The sequence below is a fragment of the Gymnoscopelus braueri genome, assembly GCF_963280865.1.
Source record: "Gymnoscopelus braueri genome assembly, chromosome: 10".
Taxonomy (NCBI): domain Eukaryota; kingdom Metazoa; phylum Chordata; class Actinopteri; order Myctophiformes; family Myctophidae; genus Gymnoscopelus; species Gymnoscopelus braueri.
Genome location: NC_137611.1, coordinates 6,699,030 through 6,726,467, shown reverse-complemented (window position 1 = coordinate 6,726,467; position 27,438 = coordinate 6,699,030).

Genomic DNA, 27,438 nt, shown 5'->3' with positions numbered 1-27,438 from the left:
AAGTTGACAGATGAAGTGCGCAAAACTGTAAGTGGAGCGACCCGAAAGCTGCTTCATGAATGGAGCAGATTATACATTGACAATGACCTCCTTTACAGAAAGACCAATCAGCACAAGCAGTTAGTCCTCCCTGTAAAATACAGAACACTCGCTCTGAAACATCTACATAATGAGATGGGCCATGTTGGGACGGAAAGAGTGCTCCACCTCGCAAGGGAGAGATTCTACTGGCCCTTTATGTCCAAAGAGATTGAGGAGTATGTGACACGAAAATGTCCATGCATCAAGTCTAAAAAGCCTGTCACACACGTTCGAGCTCCCATGGGCAGCATCACCTCCAACTTCCCTTTAGAGCTCGTGTGTATTGATTACCTACATCTGGAAACCAGTGTTGGAGGGTACGAATACATTCTAGTGGTGATCGATCATTTCACTAGATTTGCCCAGGCATACCCCACAAAGAACAAAAGTGGAAAAACGGCTGCAGAGCGTATCTTTAATGACTACATACCCAAATTTGGTTATATGTCTAAATTACACCATGATCAGGGCCGTGAATTTGAGAACAAATTGTTCCAAACACTGCAACAGCTGTCTGGAGTTGGCCACTCTAGAACATCACCCTACCATCCACAGAGCAACCCGGCTGAGCGGCTCAATAGAACCATACTCCAGATGTTGAGGACGTTGACTGAAAGTGAGAAACTGCGGTGGAAGGATCACCTCCCGCAAGTATTACACGCTTATAACTGTACCAAACATGAATCCACTGGCTACTCACCCTTTTTCCTCCTCTACGGCCGTCATCCACACCTCCCAGTTGACTTGCTGTTTGGGTTAACTGAGGAAAAGGAATCGTACTCACCTAGAGGATATGCAGAGAAATGGGCTGAGAAAATGTCAGAAGCCTACCGTATTGCTTGTGAAAATAGTAAGAAATCCAGTGCAAGGGGAAAAGTATCTTATGACAAGAAAGCAAAAGGAATCGTATTACAGGCAGGAGACAGAGTTCTGGTAAGAAACCTCAGTCAGCGTGGAGGACCAGGCAAGTTGAGGTCTTACTGGGAGAAGGCTATCTACGTGGTCAAAAGCCAGCTTGCTGAGAGTCCAGTGTACATTGTCTGTCCTGAGCACGGAGACCAGAAGAAAACCAGAACATTACATCGCAATCTCCTGTTGCTGGTGAATGACTTACCTGTGGAAATGACTCCACCCCAAACTAGAACTGTCCCTGAAAAGAAAACAAATAACAGACAGAAACGAGGAAGAGTGTCAGACACACAAAGACAAGTAGACATGAGTGACAGCACTGACAGTGATTCAGATGATGACAGTAACGGTGGATACTGGCTAAGGATACCTGCTGAGAGAACAGAGGAAAGAGCTCTTGTACACCGTGAGCAACTACCTGAATATGTACCTGTCATGTCACCTGAAGAGAGTGAAGACGAAGAGGGAGAAGACACAGATGGAAACTTACCTGTCTTGGCCAGACCTGATGTCACCGAACCTGAGGGAGAAGAGGAAAATGAGTACCCATATCCTAGCCCAGCCCAATCCCCAATAACCCAGCCCAGTCCCCAAGCCCAATCTCCAATACCCCAGCCCAGTCCCAGAGCCCAATCCCCGGCCTCACCTGTAGAACAGGTTCAGTCAGAGGTCAGGAGGTCTGCCCGTGACAGAAAGCCCAGACAGTGTCTCACCTACGACTTGCTAGGTGAACCATCAGTGCAGGATCAGGTTACCGTTAACTCAGTGTTAGGACACACAGTACAATACGCACCTGTTGTACATACACCTCACCACACTCCACCACCACACACACTGATGCAATACCTCCCACCCTTTGGTATGCCATATTCACATCCCTTCTTCTACCACACACCATACGCCCCGTATACTTACCATACACCCAACACACACATTCCACCCACAATGCTTACCTGTTAGAGGTCTAAGAGAAAGACTAAAGGTTTACGAGTTGACTTGAGCTGAATCTCAGTGTTTTTGGAAATGTCAGGAGCCATTTTTATTTGTCAGGGAGTGTGTGATGCCCACTAAAGTGTCATCACATTAGTGTGATTGTTTTATGTGTCACAGTGTTTTGAGAAGTGTTTGTATTTTTATTGTACCTTTCCAGTTGTCATTATGTTTTCACCAAAAACAACAATAACTTTGGTCAATAGGTGGCAGTGTAACACCATGGTATCAACCTGCTTTGCCACTGAGATTGTCATTGAGGTAGTCTAGTGCGCATGCGCTGCTGGTTCTTCTCATAACTGAGGAGACTCGGTGGAAGCAAGACCATGTTTCTCTGTCTCTAATTCTGCTATACAACTTTAACCTGTTTTCCAGGTGGGTAATACTTCACAAAGCACACAGAAATGAGTGTTGTTGTTTATGTAACGTCTGGAGTTTACTGTGTTTACTTTTGGGTCGAATTTAAGTGTAAAAGGAGTGAGTGAAAAGTGTCTCATTGTTTGAAATGTTTGTAATGGCGTCCACCACGTTGCTCCGTCGTATGCCATGTTAATTGTGTGTGTCTGGGTATCACAGCTCCATTCTTTGTGTTAGGTTTGAGTTTTGATTTGTATACTGGCTGGCTCCATTTATTATTTAATGTGTATATGTTTTGAACAAGTGATAAACGGTTTTGAGGGAAATGGTTTCAAACCAGGTAGCTGTGCAACATGCAGATGTAAATAGTGTGTTCATTTAGTAGTGTTACTGGTACTGATTATGCTAAGTCCTAGTGGTGCTTAGAGCATCTTTATATGAAAAATGCACTTAAGATGCAAGTTTAATTAATGACCAAACGAATTTGGGAGTTGAATGCAAACAGTGAGTGACACAAGAGGTTACAAGATATGGTGATTTTGAATGTATTGAATTGAATTGAACAGAATGGTTATTGTATTTTGTTGGATTTTGATGTAGTGGTGAAGGTTCTATGAACAAGTGAATGTCATGTATGTCTAGATAGACAGTGAAAAAGGCAGTATTGCTATGCTGAGTAAAAGGATACAGTATTAAATGCTGGGTAAATACTAAAGTAAAAGGACAAATGCAAACAGTAGACAGTTAGGGTTTATTTTGTGAACTGAATTGTGAATAAATCATAACTGAGGAGACTCGGTGGAAGCAAGACCATGTTTCTCTGTCTCTAATTCTGCTATACAACTTTAACCTGTTTTCCAGGTAACATATATCTGCTACTAGGTGCCAGATCCTGGTACCTGTAACATTAACAGTTTATTTCCAAAGTGATCAAATTATTTTGGTCAATAAAACGGTCAGTTTAGATGATGAAAAAGGTTAGTCTACTGGTATGTGAATAAAATATAGTGATGATCTGTGTTGTTAATTTGGCAGGATGGGCGTTGGTTCCCACGCTACCCACGGCCCATCCTCTGCCCACTCTATATTCCTGTATAATCATTGCTATAGGCCAGTGGTTCTCAACCTGTGGGTCTAATTTTTGTGATGAAGTCACAATTTAAGGACTATTAAGACCTTGCAATGTGAGGCGTTGTGAGCATGTAGATCTGCTGTTTTCACAATATGTATTAATTATAACACAAGGTTCGGAACCACTGCTATAGACGACAGGGGTCTCTCCAGCTCTTCAGTAAAAAGTGAATAAACAAGTGTATTTGGTGAAAATAATTTGACAAAACTTAATTTGACAATTTTGACTTAATTTGTAACCAACCTGAAAATGAACAGTTTATTAAAGACCTGGAGAGACAGGGAGACCACTGTTACTGAACAAAAACTCTAAAGCAACATTCTAAAGACCAGACCGCACCAATGCAACTACATTGCAGTCATTTAGCAGACACTTTTATCCAAAGCGACTTACAATAAGTGCATTCAACATAGGTAGGGAACAAAAACTACTAATCACCAGAAGTCTTAAGGGCATTTTCTGCTAAAACAAGAAACCAAGAGTATACCTAGCGCTGAGGTAAAAGTGCAATATATCAGCTACCTATTTTCTAAAACAGATGAGAGAAAATAGCAAAATCAAATGAGCAGGAGCTAAAACAAATAATTGTATCGACTAAACAAGATCCAATAAAACAATACAACAATAAAACAAGCGTTCGTACAACTAGTTAACAACAAGTAGGCCAGGCAAAGAGGCAAAGAGGAACTAGTCGCAACTCCTTGCAACAAGACAGTTTTAAGAACAGTCCACACCAATGCAACTCTTTGCAACTGGGGATAATGGTTGCAAGGAGTTGCAAGGAGTAACATTGGTGTGGACTGGCCTTGAGACAAACGTGACGAAAATAGCCGATCTACAATGCTCACAATGCGTCACATTGTGACTTGTAGATGGGCTATTTTCAGTAAAGAGATTTGATGCTGAGCTCAAAAAGGAGCAGACCTTACTGCTTAATATCATTTCAACACCTCATCTACATTTTATATATACTTTATTTGAAATTATTCAGGGTTTATAATGAATTGGCATGTAGAAGACATGGTTATAAGCAATTGCATACAAAAATATAGCAAAAAGACTTTCAATACAAAGATGGCATCAACAATGGCTTCAGCATTGTTGGTCTGGAGTCAATTGTTTTTTGTCTTTTTAGTTCAGTTTTATATTTGTTTAAAGACCACCTCTCCAGAGATTGACTCCTGATGTATGACCATGGCACATGAAGTGGTCCATATTTGGCTGACCACAGTGCACATAACAGGCCAATGGGACTCCTGATCCATGGCAGAGATGTTTTCTTCAAAAACCCCATACAATGTTCAATAGATTCGTCCTCATTACAGTTCTCAATAGGTCTTTTAACAGTTTTCAAAAAGCAGCTCCTCACTGAGACCAGCCACATGACATACCTCTTTTTCAAAAATGTTTTAACTCCAAATATTTGTATACACACCTGCTTTTGAGAGTCATCTAGACATTTGTAGGGGAAAAGGCCACCATACGCATCTTCACACAGATTAACATAAATATTTGTACTGGACATTTCAGACCAATATTTAAACGTGCAAATGTGCTTACTAACTCACCATACATAATATTAAAATAAGGCACAACCCTTCTGTTTGTTCCAACTCAAGGCCTCACCTATCCACAAAGCTCTTCTTTATAAACCGGATGCTTCATTTTTACCAAGCCCACCATCCATTAATTTTTAATACATTTGTAACCTCCCTAGTGATAGTTCCCCATATAAAGTTAACTAGTAATATTTTAGTTCTGTATCTGTCTGTCAATCAGTATGCAGATTTTTAACATCTGCACAACATGTTGCTCTGGGTATTGAAATGAAGGTAAAGACATTGTTGGTAGTTCAAGAATTAAACTCATTCACATGCTATGTAAAAGAAGAACAAAATCACTGGAATAATGTCATTCATTAGTAAACACTCCCACTCTGTGTGCAGTGCTGACAAAACCCAGAATTCAGCACATTTTCTAAAACGAAAAAGGTTGGCATGACAGCCTATCATTGTAATATCCACCAAACACACTTGTTTTCACAGCAAAGTAACATTTTGTTATCTAAACGGACAATTCCACAGAAGAACTTGATCAATACTTAAACCTCAAAATTCACTTTTGCCTCATCACAAAGAAGTGAGTGAAATCTGTCATCATGAGTTTGCTTTCTTTGGTGAAAGAAAAACAGTCAACATGTTGATGAAACAAAAGACACTTGCATCTATGTAAATGTTTCTCTGATGATGGCCCATCATTACACTGTCTTTTGTTACGAGCCTTTCACATTGAAATGGGCCCTGACTGCAGTGAACTGGAAGAATGTGAGGAGGTGGGAGGTGTTTCTCCTCTTCAAGATAAATGGTGGTGTTTTCACTCCAAATCTCCACTCTATCCTCCTGCTCAGACTCCAGGACACACCACAGTTAAACTCTCAGGACTCACAGTGAGGGAGGACAGACTGTCTTTCCACAGCTCTATCTTCACTTACACACCTCTTCCACCAGGGGGCTAAAGGCCATAAAGGAGGTAAAAACGTGTCAAATGGAGTCTGTACGGCTGAAGATAAATGAACACATGACGTCGGTGGGAGAGGAGATATTGTGTGTTTTGGACAAACAACAGCGTGGTGCTGATGTTTGTGTGAAGCTTGTCAGAGTGTTTGTGTTGGAGCGCCTCAGTGCGGCTGCAGAGTTCATGTGCAACCTCTTCCAGAGAGAGATAGAGACACTAGAAACTCTGCTGGAGAAACAAAACAAACTGCTGGACATTGATTTTGATATGGACATCGATCTACACACTGCAGGTATGTCTGTTGCACACACACAACATTAAACTACACATTGCAGTTAGCCTATGTCTGTTGCACACACAACATCAAACTACACACTGCAGGTTGTCTGTCACTCACTCTCACACACACACACACACACACACACACACACATACACACACCATTACTACACACTGCAAGTATGTCTTTTGCACACACAACATCAATCTACACACTGCATGTATGTCTCTTGCACACACACAGCCGCAATCAACTCTTAGATCCTATTTTTTTTATATCTGGACTCTAGATTTTTAATACCAACCCTTGACAGCCCATACATCCAAACAGAAAAGTCCTATCTGATTGTATTAAACACATTTAAACTCACCAACATTGTAGCTGTAAAGATATCTTGAATGATCCTCTTACTATCTGTTTGTTTCATAAAAATCCGCCATAGACATGTTATGAGCTTTTCTGTCAATAAATTCAGTACGTGATTTCCATTTGGTAACTCTAGATGGAGCCGCACAGTTCCCATGTGAATCCTGAGATTCACATCCTGATTTTCACTGTTCTATTATAGCAGCTTTTAATGTTGTTAACATATCGTTGCTGTCTGGCAGAAACCTTGTATCTTCATATGTTAACCTTTTAAGTGATTTTTTCTCGTAAATTATTGTCCACCTGGTTTCCACCTGACAGCAACAATATTATACCTACTTGTGTCATCTATTTTAGGATCATACATCTGTTATCAAACTGATTGGCTGTTTCTAATATGCAATAAAAAATACTGCTTGCTGAGGTTCTTTTATTTTGAGATTAGATTCATTATTGTTTAAAAAAATCCTTATTTATTTTACAAAGTCCTTATTATTGAAGTCCTTATTTATGTCACAAAGTCCGTATTATTACAGTCCTTATTCACATCACATCAAAGTCCGTATTATTAAAGTTTGTATTTGTGTCTTACCAAAGTCCATATTATTAAAGTGTGTGCTGTATTCCTTCATTCCAGATCAGTGTGTGGAGTCCAGTCTGCAGGTGAAGATCACTTCTCCAGCCAGGACTGTTTCTATTAAACAGGAACCTGAAGACCACCTGGATCTCAGTAAGTTTCAAGCACACTCTCTTTATTTATTTTATTGGTGAAAGTAGGCCGGTACTGAGGGTGTAAAGATGAACCGATATGAATTGGTTATCGATTTTAGCATTAACAATGTGACTACATTGATGCACGGACCGCTGCATCAATCTAAATATACCATGAATCAGACGATGGTTCAGTTGTGGGCAAAGAGTAATCTGTTGATACTTATTCCAGCCACAACTCTGCACTGAGGTACTGCAGTGGATGTACAAGATTCAAACATTTTATAGGGTCTCATTGTATATTTTTCGTAGACTTCCTGCATGTCCCTGTGTGTAAAGAGGAGGTTTCCCCTGAAGAGGAGAGGAGCCCCAGTCTGCTCCAGGAGGAACCACAACCTCCACAGATTAAAGAGGAACAAGAGGAGCTACTTCAAAGACCAGAAGAGGCTGGTGGGTCAACGTTGACATTACTAGCTGTGAAAAGTGAAGATGATGATGAAAACAGAGAGACAGAGCCTGTAGCCAGCACCTCAACTGAACACATGAAAACACAAGCTGATGTAGAGGACTGTGGAACATCACAACCAACTAGTGATGACCAGCTCCTCTCTTCACACTGTTCTGAATTAGACACTGAAGACAGTGATGACTGGGAGGAGACTAGGGCAGATCAGTCAGCGTTAAACACACTGAAATCACACAAGACACAACATGTGGGAGGACAGCGAAAGCTGTCTCAAGACCTGAAATCACAGAAACAAACTCATACAGGCAAAAAAACATTTTCTTGTACAGTATGTAGTAAAGGCTTTGTTAGCAACAGTCATCTTAAAATACACATGATGACTCATACAGGCGAAAAGCCCTATACCTGTACAGTTTGTGGTAAAGGCTGTGTTAGCACAAGAGATCTAAAAACACACATGAGGACTCACACAGGTGAAAAGCCCTTTTCTTGTACAGTTTGTGGTAAAGGCTTTAATCAACAGTGTAATCTAAAAACACACATGAGGACTCATACAGGTGAAAAGCCCTGTACCTGTACAGTTTGTGGTAAAGGCTGTCTTAGCACAGGTCATCTTAAAATACACATGAGGACTCATACAGGTGAAAAGCCCCTTTCTTGTACAGTTTGTGGTAAAGGCTTTAATCAACAGGGTCATCTAAAAACACACATGATGACTCATACAGGTGAAAGGCCCTATACTTGTACAGTTTGTGGTAAAGGCTGTGTTCACAAGGGTAATCTAAAAACACACATGAGGACTCATACAGGTGAAAAGCCCTATACCTGTACAGTTTGTGGTAAAGGCTGTGTTAGAACAAGCGATCTAAAAACACACATGAGGACTCATACAGGTGAAAAGCCCCTTTCTTGTACAGTTTGTGGTAAAGGCTTTAATCAACAGGGTCATCTAAAAACACACATGATGACTCATACAGGTGAAAAGCCCTATACTTGTACAGTTTGTGGTAAAGGCTGTGTTCACAAGGGTAATCTAAACAAACACATGAGGACTCATACAGGGGGGAAGCCTTTAGTTTAAGTTAGTCACACACAGACACACATATGATCATTCAGTCTAATCCAGGATGTCAATGACATGGATACTAAAGCAGAGGAATCTCATAATCTGACAATATCAACACGACTGAATAAACATTATTTGTTTGTGTGTATAGATGTTTGATTTATCTTGTGTATGGATCTTATTTTCCATTTAACATGATGTAATTTCAATTGCTTTTTTTTTATAATCTTGTATTATTCCCTCCAGCCTATAGGTTATTGGTAGAACAACATGAGCATCACTGTCTGTCCACATTTGTCGGGATTAAAACGAGTCTTGTTCATTATTATTTTCATTGATATCCATGCATAATGGTGCAGTAAAGTGCTGACAAGGTGCTGGTTTTGTGTAGCTGTTCACTGTGTGTTGACACGTGTGTTGTTTGTATTGTTAAATTATCATAGTACATATTTGGTAGATGTCTGAGACAGCTGACAGTTGACTTAGTTTACTTTTACGGAATTGTTTTTACAGATTACTTATTTACATTTACAGTTATTTTTTAACTCAAAGAAACACTTTAATACCTGGGGAAATAAATGTTGATAATGTTTTTGGTTGTTTGATTTAATAAACCTTTCACCACTGTATGTCTATGTGTGCTTTATCATTACAGAAATGTTAGCCTTTATACCTTGTATACTTGTATTACTACAGGGTACATGAGTAAGTATTCATTTTACAGTCTGCATACATTGTATTATTATTATTATTACCCTTATTATTATTATTATTATTATTATTATTATTATTATTATTATTATTATTATTATTTTATGCTATGTGGAAACAAGTCCCCAGGACTTTTTTTGTGTTATGATGTTAGCCTTAAAGGAGGAGTTCACCCAAAAAATGACGTATTTTCTATCAATTGGATTCTTTTTTGTTTTTGTCGCATTCCTAAGCTAATAATTTGATTCCCGTCTCCTACCGGCTAATGTATCCGGTAGGAGACAAAGTAGATTATTTGTGTCTCCTACCGGAAATACACACGGCCATCAAATTATTGTCTTAGGAATGCCACAAAAACAAAAATAAATCCATGAAATCAAGGCTTCGTGGGGTGTGTAATTGATAAGTCATTTTTGGGTGAACTCCTCCTTTAATGTCTTACAGTAGGTGGCCAGTGACTTTGACCAGTTTCTCTTTCAAAACCTTTGCATCATGCATGTCACACAAACAGAATGCGATGCGTTTTGTTGATATAACAAGTTTGTTCATATAGAGCAGGGGTCTTCAACAGGGGGTCCGGGACCCCTAGGGGGTCCTCAGAGTTACTAAAGTAGGGCCACCAAATCTTTGAGTGATAGGATTTATTTTTTACATTAACACCTTCAACCTTAGAATCCCTATTCTGAGGGGAAATAGACGAAAATAGCAGATCTACAAGCTCACAACGCCTCGTTGTGAGCTTGTAGATCTGCTATTTTCGGCAAAGAGGTTTGGTGTAGAAGGAAAAAAGAGCAGATCAAGTACAGAGCCAACGATTGAAGTATTGACTTGAGGGTTTAAGTGAAATAAACAAAAAACATTAGTTCACACAACACTGTTGAAATCTATGAAAAGGTTTAATCTGCAACACACTTTTATACAATATGTAGAGGGGGTCCCTGCTTCATCTCTCTCTCAGCTAGGGGGTCCTTGGCCTGAAAAGGTTGAAGACCCCTGATATAGAGTCCTATCCACAAATCCACCATTTAACTTCCACAATCCACATGATCCAAACCATTGGTGTTGTGTTTGTGCCGCATTCTGTGTGTGTGACATGATGATGATGCAAAGGTTTTCAAAGTGAAACTGCTTTTTTCACCTATAGTTTTAATTTGACCCTAATCTAGCCTAGTTGGGTCCCATGTCATTGTTTGGTTGCCTATGCTGTTTTTATGCCATGCTTTTAAACCCTGAAGCACTTTCAGATTTACAATAATGTAAAGTGCATTATAAATAAAATGCATTATTATTATTATTATTATTATTAGTTGTTTTTGTGTTGTCATTATAAAATGATAATTTTGAACAGTGACCCAGAAGTATATATAGTTTAAAACAGGTTAAAATAGTCATACTTTTTATGCTATATGAACCACTATGTTGACTGGGGTCCCCCCTCCCTGTTTTCCTCTACACCAAATCTTTCACCAAATTAGCTGGGATCCCCCTGAAACGCCCTAAACTAAAGGACCCTTAAGGTCCTTGCACACTGGTGCGTCTTTTCGTTGCGTTTTATTTTTTTTCATTGTTTTTTCAATTTTTTTCATTGTTGTAAAAAAAACGCAACGAAAAGACGCACCAGTGTGCAAGGACCTTTAGTCTTTTATTGTTTTTAAATTAGAGTCAAATCTGCAGACAGGGATTTATATTTATCTGGAGACTCTTAGGTTGTTGAGACGATACTGCCTAATATAATAACATTTTACATATCCTCTCCTGTCTTTTCAGGATGTGGCTGATCAAGGCCCTTTGCACTGCACACAGAGTGGGGGAGTGTTTACTAATGAATGACATTGTTTCATTCATAAATGCTGAGTTTCTTCAACTACCAAACACATGAGATGCACCAAACAGATATCAGTATATCAATCATGGTGTCTCTAGTTAGTTCTTAATTTGCCATATTGTAGATCAGCGGATCTCAATGTAGGGTTTGGGGACCTCCAGAGGTCATTGAATTTGATCACAATTTCACTGTGATCTCCATACCTTCAGTACATAGACAGTAAATGTATTATGGACCGACAATTTGACTGAATCATTCCTAATAACATAAATATCCTTAGATTTGGGTTCCAGAGATAAACATCTTGTCAAATGGAGGTTTGTGGTCTAATGCAAATCTAATGTGGGGTCCTTGAAATTAGAGAGTTTGAGAATCAAATTTAGATCAAGTTCAAGTTCAAGTTTATTATGTCCCAAATTGGGCAACTTATGTTACAGCAGATAGTGAGAAAGTAAGAAACTCCAACACACAGTAAACATACATACATAGACATAGACATAATCACAAGATCCAGATAATAATAGCTACTCATAGCTACCTCCTCCTGCTGCTGTTATTGATGGCACGAATAGAAGTAGGTACAAATGAGAATTTGTACCTATTGTTTTTAGCTACAGGGGTCTTTAACCTTTGGCCGGAAGGCAAGAATTCATATTCAGGATTTAGGGGGTGAGAGCTGTCTGCCATAATAGAAGATGCTTTCTTAAGCACCTGCTGGTCATATATATGACTCAGACAGCTAAATTGTGCCCCCACAATCTTGCTGGCCCCCCTCACAACCCTGTTAAGGGCATTTTTCTGTTTAATGCCAAGGTTTCCATACCAACAAATGGCAGCAAATGAAATAACAGACTCTATGAAAGCTCTGTAGAATAAAATCATCAGTGACTTGTCCACCTGAAATTTGGCTAGCTTCCTTAAACAGAAGAGGCGCTGTTGACCTTTCTTACACACCATTTCAGTATTGAAGTCAAATTTCAGACGATCGTCAATAATGCATTTATGACACTACTCTGAGGAGCTGGTGGAGATCGTCTAAAGTCAATACACATGTCTTTAGTCTTTGTGACATTCAGTTGTAGGAATGCATCTTCACACCAAGAAATAAAGTCATCTACAACTGGGCCATGACTGGCTTCACTAGCACTCAAAAGACTAACAATCACAGAATCATCTGCAAATTTAACAATGTGTCTATTGTCATGTTGACTCCTACAATCATTTGTATACAGGATGTACAAGAGTGGGGAAAGAACACAACCTTGGGGTGAGCCGGTGGATGATGTTAGTTCTCCAGACAATTTACCATTCACCCGTACCCTCTGGGTTCTATTTGTGAGAAAATCAAGAACCCAACCAATAATACCTGAATCTAAGCCAAAGTTGTTAACTAATTTTTCAACTAGTATGTGTGGCTGAATAGTGTTAAACGCTGATGAGAAGTCAACAAAAAAAATGTGTTTTGCTAACTTCCAGGTGTGAAAATAGAAGGTTCAGTAAGGTGATGGTAGCATCGGACACTCCTCTCTTAGCCCTGTATGCAAATTGCAAGGGGTCCAGGCAACACTCAGTTTTTGCCAAGAGCTCATCCTTAACAAGCCTCTCAAATGACTTCATAACCAAAGAGGTTAAGGCCACAGGCCTGAAGTCATTGAGAGCTTTGGGACGAGGACCCTTGGCAACCGGCACCACAATGGATCGCTTCCATAAAGATGGCACCTTCTGCTGAGTAAGAGACAGCTGAAAAATAAAATAGAAAATAGGGCCTAGCTGTTCTGCACAGACAGTAAGCAGACGGCCACCTATATTGTCTGGGCCTGGACTTTTCTTAGGTTTACACCTTTTAAAACACGTGGTCACACTATGTTCATCAAAGGAGAGGTCATGAACCCTAGATTTCAACAACCCCTTCCTAAGCTCAGAATGTTGCCCTTTGAAATCATGCACATCAAATCTGGTATAGAACTCATTAAGTTCCTCTGCTAGCTGCAGATCTGAATTATAGCCACTAAGCTGTATGTTAGTCCTACCCTCTTCTTTAAGTCCTACAATAGTTTTCATACTACTCCAGGCAGAACCCAGATTATTCATCCTGAGCTGATTTTCTATTTTGTCTTTATACCTCATTTTTCCAGCCCTGATTTCTCGTTTTATCTATTTCTCTATATTGTGCATTTCTATAAGGTTCCCTTCTTTAAATGCCTTTTCCTTTTTTTTGCAATAGCCCTTTAAGTGACTTAGATACCCATGGCTTGCTGTTAGGATAAATCTTGACAGTTTTGACAGGGATCACTGTGTTCTCACAATAAGTTATCCAGCTACAAATAACATCAATGAGTTCATCAATGTCATTACACGACTGTTTAAACATGTCCCAATCAGTGCAGTCCAGACAACCCTGTAGAGACAGACAGGCGTCATTATTCCTCCAGTCCTTTACCCGGATTGTCTGTACCTTCTCCCTTTTCAGCAAGGTGCGATAAACAGGGATGAGATGCACACAGTTGTGATCAGAAGATCCCAAGGGGTGGAGCGAGATGGACTTATAAGCGTTCTTAATGTTGCCATAACACAAGTCCAGTATGTTTTCATACCTGGTCGGGCACGTGACATACTGATAAAAGTCTCGCAGAGTATCTGACAATGTACAGTGATTCATGTCTCCAAGAACAATATTAGGGGCATCGGGAGATATAGATTGGAGCCTCTGGGTTACTTGGTGAATCCGTTCACATGCATTACTCCTGTTTGCTTTCGGGTGGATATACACGACAGTGACAAACAGCTGGGGGAATTCGCGTGGCAGATACTGAGGGCGTAGTGAACGACATCAACGACAACTAAGTCTAGATTGGGGGATACTTGGAGACAATGACACACCTAAAGTGTGTGTAGATTATCTGTGCTGTGCAGAGTGGGCCGGCCGGCACATTTGAAATGCAAATAAGACAACAATAAGGTGTGTGTGTGTGTGTGTGTGTGTGTGTGTGTGTGTGTGTGTGTGTGTGTGTGTGTGTGTGTGTGTGTGTGTGTGTGTGTGTGTGTGTGTGTGTCTCCTCCCACCTCCTCCAGTTAACTGCAGTCAGGGACCATTTCAATGTAAAAGGCTCATAACAAAAGACACCTAGATGATGATGGGCCATCATCAGAGATATTTACATAGAGACAAGTTGACAATATCTTCATCAACATGCTGACTGTTCTTCGCCAAAGAAAGCAAACCTCAAGATGTTAACAGTTTATTTCCAAAGTGATCAAATTATTTTGGTCAATAAAATGGTCAGTTTAGATGATGAAAAAGGTTAGTCTACTGGTATGTGAATAAAATAAAGTGATGATCTGTGTTGTTAATGTGGCAGGATGGGCGTTGGTTCCCACGCTACCCACGGCCCATCCTCTGCCCACTCTATATTCCTGTATAATCATTGCTGAGTGGTTAGTGAGCCCGCCTAGGGAGCCAGAGGCCCTGGTTCCCCCAGGTACGATTCCAGGCCACGCCAATATGTGTAACATGACGCTTCCAGATCCAAAGAAGCTTTCGCTGTCTTGAGAAACTAGTTACTCAATACCGCCCCCATCTGGCAGAGTCAGGTTAGCATATGTGTCGATGAAATGAAATTTGTCCCTGCGCAAGACTCTTAACCCCTAATTGCTCACAGGCCCTCATTGGAAACAAGCCTGCAAGGACTTTCAAGAACGTCCTGTTAAAAGGAATTATCCTTATAGGCCAGTGTTTCTCAACCTGTGGGTCTAATTTTTGGGATGAAGTCACAATTTAAGGACTATTAAGACCTCGCAATATGAGGCGTTGTGAGCATGTAGATCTGCTGTTTTCACAATATGTATTCATTATAACACAAGGTTCAGAAGCACTGCTATAGACGACTGGGGTCTCTCCAGCTCTTTAGTAAAAACTGAATAAACAAGTGTATTTGGTGACACAAGCTGAGGAATTATATTGTGCTGATGGGGCTTAATTTGTAACCAACCTGAAAATGTACAGTGTATTAAAGACCTGGAGAGACAGGAAGACCACCGAACAAAATCTCTATAGAAACTGCCCCATTCTATAGACCAGACGCACCAATGCAACTAGTCGCAACTCCTTGCAACAAGACAGTTTTAAGGCCAGTCCACACCAATGCAACTCTTTGCAACTGCCATTGGGGATAACGGTTGCAAGGAGTAACATTGGTGTGGACTGGCCTTGAGACAAACGTGACGAAAATAGTCGATCTACAATGCGTCACATTGCGACTTGTAGATGGGCTATTTTCAGTAACGAGATTTGGTGCCGAGCTCAAAAAGGAGCAGACCTTTACTGCTTAATATCATTTCAACACCTCATCTACGTTTTATATATACTTTATTTGAAATTATTCAGGGTTTATAATGAATTGGCATTTAGATGACATGGTTATAAGCAATTACATGCAAAAATATAGCAAAAATACTTTCAATACAAAGATGGCATCAACCATGGCTTAAGCATTTTTGGTCTGGAGTCAATAGTTTTTTGTCTTTTTAGTTCAGTTTTATATTTGTTTAAAGACCACCTCTCCAGAGATTGACTCCTGATGTATGACCATGGCACATGGAGTGGTCCATAGTTGGCTGACCACAGTGCACACAACAGGCCAATGGAACTCCTGATCCATGGCAGACATGTTTTCTTCAAAAACCCCATACATTGTTCAATAGATTCGTCCTCATTACAGTTCTCAATAGGTCTTTTAACAGTTTTCAAAAAGCAGCCCCTCACTGAGACCAGCCACATGACATACCTCTTTTTAAGAAATGTTTTACTCCAAATATTTTTATACACACCTGCTTTTGAGAGTCATCTAGACATTTGTAGGGGAAAAGGCCGTATCTTCACACAGATTAACATAAATATTTGTACTGGACATTTCAGACCAATATTTAAACGTGCAAATGTGCTTACTAACTCACCATACATAATATTAAAATAAGGCACAGAGCTCCTTGCACAACCCTTCTGTTTGTTCCAACTCAAGGCCTCACCTATTCACAAAGCTCTTCTTTATAAACCGGATGCTACATTTTTACCAAGCCCTCCATCCTTTAAATTGTAATACATTTGTAACCTCCCTAGTAATAGTTCCCCATATAAAGTTAACTAATATTTTAGTTCTGTATCTGTCTATCTGTATGTCAATCAGTATGCAGATGTTTAACATCTGCGCAAACATGTTGCTCTGGGTATTGAAATGAAAGTAAAGACATTGTTGGTTGTTCAATAATTAAACTCATTCACATGCTATGTAAAAGAGGAACAAAATCACTGGAATAATGTCATTCATTAGTAAACACTCCCACTCAAAACCCAGAATTCAGCACATTTTCTAAAACAAAAAAGGGTGGCATGACAGCGTATCATTGTAATGTCCACCAAACACACTTGTTTTCAAAGCGAAGTAACATTTTGTTATCTAAACGGACAATTCCACAGAAGAACTTGATCAATAGCTGAAACTCAAAATTCACTTGTGCCTCATCACAAAGAAGTGAGTGAAATCTGTCGAAACAAAAGACATTGGAACTTGCATCTATGTAAATGTTTCTCTGATGATGGCCCATCATTACACTGTCTTTTGTTATGAGCCTTTCACATTTAAATGGACCCTGACTGCAGTGAACTGGAAGAATGTGAGGAGGTGGGAGGTGTTTCTCCTTCAAGATAAATGGTGGTGTTTTCACTCCAAATCTCCACTCTGTCCTCCTGCTCAGACTCCAGGACACACCACAGTTAAACTCTCAGGACTCACAGTGAGGGAGGACAGACTGTCTTTCCACAGCTCTATCTTCACTTACACACCTCTTCCACCAGGGGGCTAAAGGCCATAAAGGAGGTAAAAACGTCTCAAATGGAGTCTGTACGGCTGAAGATAAATGAACACATCACGTCGGTGGGAGAGGAGATATTGTGTGTTTTGGACAAACAACAGCGTGGTGCTGATGTTTGTGTGAAGCTTGTCAGAGTGTTTGTGTTGGAGCGCCTCAGTGCGGCTGCAGAGTTCATGTGCAACCTCTTCCAGAGAGAGATAGAGACACTAGAAACTCTGCTGGAGAAACAAAACAAACTGCTGGACATTGATTTTGATATGGACATCGATCTACACACTGCAGGTATGTCTGTTGCACACACAACATCAAACTACACACTGCAGGTAGTCTGTTACACACGCACACCATTAAACTACACATTGCAGTTATGTCTGTTGCACACACAACATCAAACTACACACTGCAGGTTGTCTGTCACACACACACACACACACACACACACACACACACACACACACACACATACACACTGCAGGTATGTCTCTTGCACACACAACATCAATCTACACACTGCAGCTATCTGTTACACACATCCAGCCGCAAGCAACTCTTAGATCCCATTTTTTATATCTGGACTGTAGAGTTTTAATACCAACCCTTGACAGCCCATACATCCAAACAGAAAAGTCCTATCTGATTGTATTAAACACATTTAAACTCACCAACATTGTAGCTGTAAAGAAATCTTGAATGATCCTCTTACTATCTGCAAAGTTTGTGTTTCATAAAAATCCTCCATAGACATGTTATGAGCTTTTCTGTCAATAAATTCAGTACGTGATTTCCATTTGGTAACTCTAGATGGAGCCGCACCGTTCCCATGTGAATCCTGAGATTCACATCCTGATACCTTGCATCTCCATATGTTAACCTTTGAAGTGATTTTTTTCTCGTAATTTATGGTCCACCTGGTTTCCACCTGACAGCAACAATATTATACCTACTTGTGTCATCTATTTTAGGATCATACATCTGTTATCAAACTGATTGGCTGTTTCTAATATGCAATAAAAATACTGCTTGCTGAAGTTCTTTCATTTTGAGATTAGATTCATTATTGTTTAAAAAAATTCTTATTTATGTCGCAAAGTCCTTATTATTGAAGTCCTTATTTATGTCACAAAGTCCGTATTATTACAGTCCTTATTCACATCACATCAAAGTCCTTATTATTAAAGTTTGTATTTGTGTCTTACCAAAGTCCATATTATTAAAGTGTGTGCTGTATTCCTTCATTCCAGATCAGTGTGTGGAGTCCAGTCTGCATGTGAAGATCAGTTCTCCAGCCAGGACTGTTTCTATTAAACAGGAACCTGAAGACCACCTGGATCTCAGTAAGTTTCAAGCACACTCTCTTTATTTATTTTATTGGTGAAAGTAGGCCGGTACTGAGGGTGTAAAGTTGAACCGATATGAATTGGTTATCGATTTTAGCATTAACAATGTGACTACATTGATGCACGGACCGCTGCATCAATCATTCTAAATGTACCATGAATCAGACGATGGTTCAGTTGGGCAAAGAGTAATCTGTTGATACTTATTCCAGCCACAACTCTGCACTGAGGTACTGCAGTGGATGTACAAGATTCAAACATTTTATAGTCTCATTGTATCTTTTTCGTAGACTTCCTGCATGTCCCTGTGTGTAAAGAGGAGGTTTGCCCTGAAGAGGAGAGGAGCCCCAGTCTGCTCCAGGAGGAACCACAACCTCCACAGATTAAAGAGGAACAAGAGGAGCTACTTCAAAGACCAGAAGAGGCTGGTGGGTCAACGTTGACATTACTAGCTGTGAAAAGTGAAGATGATGATGAAAACAGAGAGACAGAGCCTGTAGCCAGCACCTCAACTGAACACATGAAAACACAAGCTGATGTAGAGGACTGTGGAACATCACAACCAACTAGTGATGACCAGCTCCTCTCTTCACACTGTTCTGAATCAGACACTGAAGACAGTGATGACTGGGAGGAGACTAGGGCAGATCAGTCAGCTTTAAACTCACTGAAATCACACAAGACACAACATGTGGGAGGACAGCAAAAGCTGCCCCAAGACCTGAAATCAATGAAACAAACTCATACAGGCAAAAAGCCCTTTTCTTGTACAGTATGTGGTAAAGACTTTAATCTGAAAAATACTATTAAAACACACATGAGGACTCATACAGTTGAAAAGCCCCTTTCTTGTACAGTTTGTGGTAAAGGCTTTAATCACATGGGTCATCTAAAAACACACATGATGACTCATACAGGTGAAAAGCCCTTTACCTGTACAATTTGTGGTAAAGGCTGTGTTCACAAGGGTCATCTAACAACACACATGATGACTCATACACGTGAAAAGCCCTTTACCTGTACAATTTGTGGTAAAGGCTGTGTTCGGAAGGGTCATCTAAAAACACACATGATGACTCATACAGGTGAAAAGCCCTTTACCTGTACAATTTGTGGTAAAGGCTGTATTCACAAGGGTCATCTAAAAACACATATGATGACTCATACAGGTGAAACGCCCTATACCTGTACAGTTTGTGGTAAAAGCTTTGCTAGCACAAGTAATCTAAACAAACACATGAGGACTCATACAGGGGGAAGCCTTTAGTTGAAGTTAGTCACACACAGACACACATATGATCATTCAGTCTAATCCAGGATGTCAATGACAAGGATACAAAAGCAGAGGAATCTCATAATATCAACACGACTGAATAAACATTATTTGTTTGTGTATATAGATGTTTGATTTATCTTGTGTATGGATCTTATTTTCCATTTAACATGATGTAATTTCAATTGCTTGTTTTTTATAATCTTGTATTATTCCCTCCAGCCTATAGGTTATTGGTAGAACAACATGAGCACCACTGTCTGTCCACATTTGTTGGGATTAAAACGAGTCTTGTTCATTATTATTTTCATTGATATGCATGCATAATGGTGCAGTAAAGTGCTGACAAGCTGCTGGTTTTGTGTAGCTGTTCACTGTGTGTTGACACGTGTGTTGTTTGTATTGTTAAATTATCATAGTACATATTTGGTAGATGTCTGAGACAGCTGACAGTTGACTTAGTTTACTTTTACGGAATTGTTTTTACAGATTACTTATTTACATTTACTCAGTTTTTTTTAACCCAAAGAAACACTTTAATACCTGGGAAAATAAATGTTGATAATGTTTTTGGTTGTTTGATTTAATAAAGGTTTCACCACTGTATGTCCTCTATGTGTGCTTTATCATTACAGCAATGTTAGCCTTTATACCTTGTATACTTGTATTACTACAGGGTACATGAGTAAGTATTCATTTTACAGTCTGCATACATTGTATTATTATTATTATTATTATTATTATTATTATTATTATTATTATTATTATTATTATTATTATTATTATTATTATTATTTTATGCTATGTGGAAAGAAGTCCCCAGGACTTTTTTTGCGTTATGCTTTTAGCCTTAATGTCTTACAGTAGGTGGCCAGTGACTTCGACCAGTTTCTCTTTCAAAACCTTTGCATCATGCATGTCACACAAACAGAATGCGATGCGTTTTGTTGATATAACAAGTTTGTTCATATAGAGCAGGGGTCTTCAACAGGGGGTCCGGGACCCCTAGGGGGTCCTCAGAGTTACTAAAGGGGGGCCACCAAATCTTTGAGTGATAGGATTTATTTTTTACATTAACACCTTCAACCTTAGAATCCCTATTCTGAGGGGAAATAGACGAAAATAGCAGATCTACAAGCTCACAACGCCTCGCAGCGCGAGGCGTTGTGAGCTTGTAGATCTGCTATTTTCGGCAAAGAGGTTTGGTGTAGAAGGAAAAAAGAGCAGATCAAGTACAGAGCCAACGATTGAAGTATTGACTTGAGGGTTTAAGTGAAATAAACAAAAAACATTAGTTCACACAACACTGTTGAAATCTATGAAAAGGTTTAATCTGCAACACACTTTTATACAATATGTAGAGGGGGTCCCTGCTTCATCTCTCTCTCAGCTAGGGGGTCCTTGGCCTGAAAAGGTTGAAGACCCCTGATATAGAGTCCTATCCACAAATCCACCATTTAACTTCCACAATCCACATGATCCAAACCATTGGTGTTGTGTTTGTGCCGCATTCTGTGTGTGTGACATGATGATGATGCAAAGGTTTTGAAAGTGAAACTGGTCAAAGTCACTGGCCACCTACTGTACGTTAATACCAAGTGCTTACATTTCTGTCTAATAAAGTATTCAATCAATCAAAACATACTATATGTTTGATCAACCGTATAGATCAATAACGCTGACAGACTGAGGTCAATGAGATCAAGGAGACTGATGTGTCAGTCAACCGCAGACAAGACAGCAACATAAATCCACGGCTTAAGAGAGGGGACTTTCTGGGAAATGTGGCTTTACTGTGTGTTGTTGTGAAACAGGTGTGTTCATTGTAAGCTACTGGATAAAAAACCTCAAAAGAGAAGGAGAAAAAAAGAGCGTGTTTCAAATTGTGTTGATGTCTGCGCTCGGTGCATGACCTGCAGGATGTCAGGACACTCACTGCTTCCACCTGCCAACACTATGTATTCACACACAGACGGACAGATATTTGACTGAGCTACTTTTACTTGTAGTGGAGTAAATTTGACCAGGAGTATCTGTACTTTTACTCAAGTACTGGGGTCGAGTTACTTCGTCCACCACTGCTAGTAACTTAAGTGTTCAAATACATTTAGTGTAAAAGTACAATATCTGCCACTGAGATGTAGTGGAGTAAAGGACAAGTATTGGAAGAAGTTGGAAATACTCACGTAAAGTACAAATACCTCAAAATTGTACAGTACTTAAGTAAATTCACGTAGTTACTTTCCATAAAAAATAAAAAATATATAAAAAAATAACACGCACCTCCAAGTTAATCCATTAAGACCGGGAACTAATCTGTGTCATTTTAAAGGGATTGTAGGCAACATTAAGCCTAAATTTGCTATTCCAGTGGTTCTCAACCTTTTCAGGCTGTGACCCCCCCAAAATAATCATATCTGGTCTAAAACATCCGGAAAGGGAAGAGAGGCAGCTTAGGGTGGGCTTTGGAGGGTATTTGCATTGTTCCAGAAACTGCATTCATTTGTCCTGCTCGACCCAAAGGTTTGAGCGAGACGAGTGAAATGTTACCTACGAATACTAATTCGCTTTGAGAAAGAGCGGGGATGTCATTAATATAGGCCTATATGTCCGAATGTTAAATGTGGGGACAAACATGGGAAAATTCTCATTCTACTACTCTCACACATCCCCAACACCAACCTCCTTCACCATGGGCGACCAGGCCTTCTGCTACACCGAGGGAATGCCCTCCCCGAAAACACCTGAGAGCACCACAGTCCACTGATGCTTTTAAAAATGATTATGAAAATGAATTTTAAATAATTGATAACACAAAAAAAAATTAACAAAGCGTTTTCTTAATTTTTTTCTGGGCCTTTGAGTTTTTGTCTTTGCCCTGCTTTTTCACCTATAGTTTTAATTTGACCCTAATCTAGCCTAGTTGGGTCCCATGTAATTGTTTGGTTGCCTATGCTGTTTTTATGCCATGCTTTTAAACCCTGAAGCACTTTCAGATTTACAATAATATAAAGTGCGTTATAAATAAAATGCATTATTATTATTATTATTATTAGTTATTTTTGTGTTGTCATTATAAAATGATAATTTTTAACAGTGACCCAGAAGTATATATAGTATAAAACAGGTTAAAATAGTCATAATTTTTATGCTATATGAACCACTATGTTGACTGGGGTCCCCCTCCCTGTTTTCCTCTACACCAAATCTTTCACCAAATTAGCTGGGATCCGCCTGAAACGCCCTAAACTAAAGGACCCCTAGTCTTTTATTGTTTTTAAATTAGAGTCAAATCTGCAGACAGGGATTTATATTTATCTGGAGACTCTGAGGTTGTTGAGGCGATACTGGCTAATATAATATAATTTGACATATCCTCTCCTGTCTTTTCAGGATGTGGCTGATCAAGGCCCTTTGCACTGCACACAGAGTGGGGGAGTGTTTACTAATGAATGACATTGTTTCATTCATAAATGCTGAGTTTCCTCAACTACCAAACACATGAGATGCACCAAACAGATATCAGTATATCAATCATGGTGTTAGTTCTTAATTTGCCACATTGTAGATCAGTGGATCTCAATGTAGGCTTTGGGGACCTCCAGAGGTCATTGAATTTTCACTGATCTCCATACCTTCAGTACATAGACAGTAAATGTATTATGGACCGACAATTTGACTGAATCATTCCTAATAACATAAATATCTTAGATTTGGGTTCCAGAGATAAACATCTCACAACACAAATGGAGAGGTGTCCCTTTTGGAACCTCAACCTCTTAGGTACTACTCACGGCCAAAGCACTGCTCCACTTCTCTCCCAACTTGCTACAAAAATCGCTCATGCAAAAGTATAGAAGTACTTCTATTTTATTTTCCACCTTCACATGTGTCTCCTTTTATAATAATCATAAAGTGCTCTATATTTCATCTCGCAATTTACTTCCGGGTGTTCCGTTTTGAACAGCCAATCATCTGCGAGATAGTGAGCACGGAGAGGGAGAGAGAGAGAGAGAGAGATGGGTGAGAGAGAGAGCGCGAGAGAAAGAGGGACGTGCAAGACAGCGACACAGACAGAGATGGAGAGAGAGGGAGAGAGAGAGAGAGGGGTGAGAGAGAGCTAGAGAGAGAGAGTGAGGGAGGGGGAGGGGGAGAGAGAGAGACAAGGAGAGCATGTGTGTGTGTGTGTGTGTGTGTGTGTGTGTGTGTGTGTGTGTGTGTGTGTGTGTGTGTGTGTGTGTGTGTGTGTGTGTGTGTGTGTGTGTGTGTGTGTGTGTGTGTGTGTGAGAGAGAGAGAAAGAGAGAGGGAGGGAGGGAGAGAGGGAGAGAGGGAGGGAGAGGGAGAGAGGGAGGGGGAGGGAGGGAGGGAGGGAGGGGGAGAGACACAGCTGTGCGCAATGACTGCACAGACAGACAGACAGGAGAAGCACAGGCTGCACAGCTGATTTTCAGCGTTCGCTGTTGTGATAACTATTAAAGTTTCTAAAACGTAACTTTCAAGTGACGTTTATAGGGGGAAACATGATGAAAGCATTTGTTTTCGCATTGGTAGGTCAGGAAAAAAATTATAATACTATAATAAAATTAAAATTACATTAAAAAATATATATATATTTTTTAAAACTACATTCAAATGGCAATTTTTGCATTCGATTTACAAAAGAGAGAGACACAGACACGGAGAGAAAAAAATACTCGGGGGGTGGGGGGGGGGCACAACACGGCCGATCGATCTACACCAGACTTTTCATAGCGAGCGTATGCGTGGTGCGCACAGCGCGTTTGTTTAGATCCAAGTGATTATCAATGATACCGGCTACACCAGGCACGCGGATACGCTGTTATATTATCTTATTCATTCGAACTCTGTAGAACTTCTCCGTGTTGTGTGTGTGTGTGTGTGTGTGTGTGAGAGAGAGACACACACACACTGCAGGCAAAGGGGCGGGGGGCCGGGTGAAGTCAAGGCACAGACGGGTCGCCTATGTTGTTTACGGACAAAGGATGTTATGAGACACAACAAAAATTAAACCTGCCTTAACAGTTGCGTGCATTAGCACACAATGAGGCTAAAGGAAACATTCTGTCTAAATCACTAAATCTCCAGTTTGCTAATTCACTACTTCTACTACTACTTCCCTATTTGAAACTTTCAATTTCTCTAAATATTATACACTTTCACGCCAGCCTACCCAGCCAGCACGCCCATTGCGTCCCATATGGTTTCAAGGTGGGCTAAACCATATGGGCCCCATGTCGGCAATGTCAGCGGGATCCACTTGGGTCCCAACTCGGATGCCCATGTGGGATATAAGTGGGTTCTATCTGGGCCTTAGGTGGGTCCCACCTAGGCAATTCTATGTGGGACCAAGGTGGGTCCTAACTGGGTTGCCCATGTCGGCTATAGGTGGGTCCTACCTGGGCACTAGGTGGGCCCCAACTAGGCAACTCTATGTGGGACTGAGGTGGGTCCTAACTGGGTTTGCCCATGTGGGCTTTAAGTGGGTACTACCTGGGCCCTAGGTGGGCCCCAATTTGGTAGTAGTCATAATGTCTATGCTATATGAACCACTATGTTGACTGGGGTCCCCCCTCCCTGTTTTCCTCTACACCAAATCTTTCACCAAATTAGCTGGGATCCCCCTGAAACGCCCTAAACTAAAGGACCCCTAGTCTTTTATTGTTTTTAAATTAGAGTCAAATCTGCAGACAGGGATTTATATTTATCTGGAGACTCTTAGGTTGTTGAGACAATACTGCCTAATATAATAACATTTTACATATCCTCTCCTGTCTTTTCAGGATGTGGCTGATCAAGGCCCTTTGCACTGCACACAGAGTGGGGGAGTGTTTACTAATGAATGACATTGTTTCATTCATAAATGCTGAGTTTCTTCAACTACCAAACCAACCCGATCTCCAGAGATTACCGTAACATTGCACGGAACGAGTGCACTTCATTCCGTGGATAGCCGCCTCGGAACTCCCGAATTGCGTGCATATGGTACGGCGCTGCCTTTGTGACAAAACCATTCCTTTAATGTCTTACAGTAGGTGGCCAGTGACTTTGACCAGTTTCTCTTTCAAAACCTTTGCATCATGCATGTCACACAAACAGAATGCGATGCATTTTGTTGACATAACAAGTTTGTTCATATAGAGCAGGGGTCTTCAACAGGGGGTCCGGGACCCCTAGGGGGTCCTCAGAGTTACTAAAGGGGGGCCACCAAATCTTTGAGTGATAGGATTTCTTTTTTACATTAACACCTTCAACCTTAGAATCCCTATTCTGAGGGGAAATAGCCGAAAATAGCAGATCTACAAGCTCACAACGCCTCGCTTGTAGATCGGCTATTTTCGGCAAAGAGGTTTGGTGTAGAAGGAAAAAAGAGCAGATCAAGTACAGAGCCAACGATTGAAGTATTGACTTGAGGGTTTAAGTGAAATAAACAAAAAACATTAGTTCACACAACACTGTTGAAATCTATGAAAAGGTTTAATCTGCAACACACTTTTATACAATATGTAGAGGGGGTCCCTGCTTCATCTCTCTCTCAGCTAGGGGGTCCTTGGCCTGAAAAGGTTGAAGACCCCTGATATAGAGTCCTATCCACAAATCCACCATTTAACTTCCACAATCCACATGATCCAAACCATTGGTGTTGTGTTTGTGCCGCATTCTGTGTGTGTGACATGATGATGATGCAAAGGTTTTGAGAGTGAAACTGCTTTTTCACCTATAGTTTTAATTTGACCCTAATCTAGCCTAGTTGGGTCCCATGTAATTGTTTGGTTGCCTATGCTGTTTTTATGCCATGCTTTTAAACCCTGAAGCACTTTCAGATTTACAATAATGTAAAGTGCGTTATAAATAAAATGCATTATTATTATTATTATTAGTTGTCATTATAAAATGATAATTTTGAACAGTGACCCAGAAGTATATATAGTATAAAACAGGTAAAATAGTCATAATGTCTATGCTATATGAACCACTATGTTGACTGGGGTCCCCCCTCCCTGTTTTCCTCTACACCAAATATTTCACCAAATTAGCTGGGATCCCCCTGAAACGCCCTAAACTAAAGGACCCCTAGTCTTTTATTGTTTTTAAATTAGAGTCAAATCTGCAGACAGGGATTTATATTTATCTGGAGACTCTTAGGTTGTTGAGACAATACTGCCTAATATAATAACATTTTACATATCCTCTCCTGTCTTTTCAGGATGTGGCTGATCAAGGCCCTTTGCACTGCACACAGAGTGGGGGAGTGTTTACTAATGAATGACATTGTTTCATTCATAAATGCTGAGTTTCTTCAACTACCAAACCAACCCAAAGATGCACCAAACAGATATCAGTATATCAATCATGGTGTCTCTAGTTAGTTCTTAATTTGCCATATTGTAGATCAGTGGATCTCAATGTAGGGTTTGGGGACCTCCAGAGGTCATTGAATTTGATCACAATTTCACTGTGATCTCCATACCTTCAGTACATAGACAGTAAATGTATTATGGACCGACAATTTGACTGAATCATTCCTAATAA